The sequence below is a fragment of the Otolemur garnettii genome, unplaced genomic scaffold (genome assembly GCF_000181295.1).
Source record: "Otolemur garnettii isolate 467f Iridium unplaced genomic scaffold, OtoGar3 scaffold00005, whole genome shotgun sequence".
NCBI classification, from domain to species: domain Eukaryota; kingdom Metazoa; phylum Chordata; class Mammalia; order Primates; family Galagidae; genus Otolemur; species Otolemur garnettii.
In genome coordinates this window covers 25,493,148-25,494,269 of record NW_003852400.1, presented here as the reverse complement: position 1 = coordinate 25,494,269, position 1,122 = coordinate 25,493,148, and the positions used below count along the sequence as shown (strand labels likewise).

At 41.6% G+C, this 1,122-nt stretch overlaps 1 non-coding gene across 1 annotated transcript; it reads left to right on the top strand.

Annotated features, from left to right (window-relative positions):
• Window positions 1-500: 500 nt before the first annotated feature.
• Window positions 501-607, top strand: LOC111722055. The gene has a single exon (XR_002771002.1). It is a non-coding gene; the product is annotated as a U6 spliceosomal RNA (small nuclear RNA).
• Window positions 608-1,122: the final 515 nt, after the last annotated feature.

Here is a 1,122-nt window from a genome sequence, read left to right as displayed (position 1 = left end):
GGTGTATGTGGCTGGTGCCTTAGCCGCTTGAGCCACAGGCACCGAGCCATAGTGAATTATTCTTACACACAGCCCACATAGTAGTAAAATGTATACAATAGTAATTAAAAGTGCAGATTAGGAAGTCGGCCCATTGGAATCTAAATCTTCACTACTTGCTACTTATGTAACCTAGGACAAGTGACTGAATGTCCCTAAGCCAAGGTTGTCTCTTATAAAATGGGAAAAATAATGGTATACCTGCTTCACAGGGTTACTGTGAAAATTCAGGATAATGTGCTTGGTACCTGGCACATAATAGGAACTTAACAGTATCTATTATTCTCATTAATATACTTTGGATTTGATACTAATTTCTGACTTTATCATGTATAATTTCTAAGTGTAATCAGCTGTTTCAGCAATCTGAATTGTGAATTAGTTGTTAAAAACATCTGGGAAGCTTTCCTTCTGTTTGTAAAGCGCTGCTTGTTATCACTAGCAAAGTAACCTACAAAATAGTGCTCGCTTCAGCAGCACATATACTAAAATTGGAACGATACAGAGAAGATTAGCATGGCCCCTGCACAAGGATGACTCGCAAATTCATGAAGCGTTCCCTATTTAAAAAAAAGAGGAACCTACAAAATAGGCAGATGACCTAATGAGAAGAGCGAAAGCACAGAGGGAAACTGGTGTCCAGCTAGCCCCACCTCTGCCATAGCCATGTGTGTCACAAGACCTGATACAATTTCTTTTTTTTTTAGGAGATGGGTCTCTTTTTGTGGCCCAGGCTGTAGAGCAGTGGTGTAATCACAGCTTACTGCAGCCTTCAACTCCTGGGCTCCACAAACCTCCTGCCTTGGCTTCCTGAGTAGGGGAACTCACGGCTATGAAGCACTGCACCTGGCAATACAAATACTTGGAACCAACTCTGAATGTATCTCCCTTCTCTTCCATGCCTCTGAACATATATGTAAAGTTATTAGGAACAACTAATTAATGCCCATTTGTTTTTTTAGTTTTTTGAGACAGAGTCTCACTCCATCATCCTGGGTAAAGCATTGTGGCATCATAGCTCACAGCAACCTCAAACTCTTGGGCTCAAGCAGTCCTCTTGCTCAGCCTCCCAAGTAGCTGGGA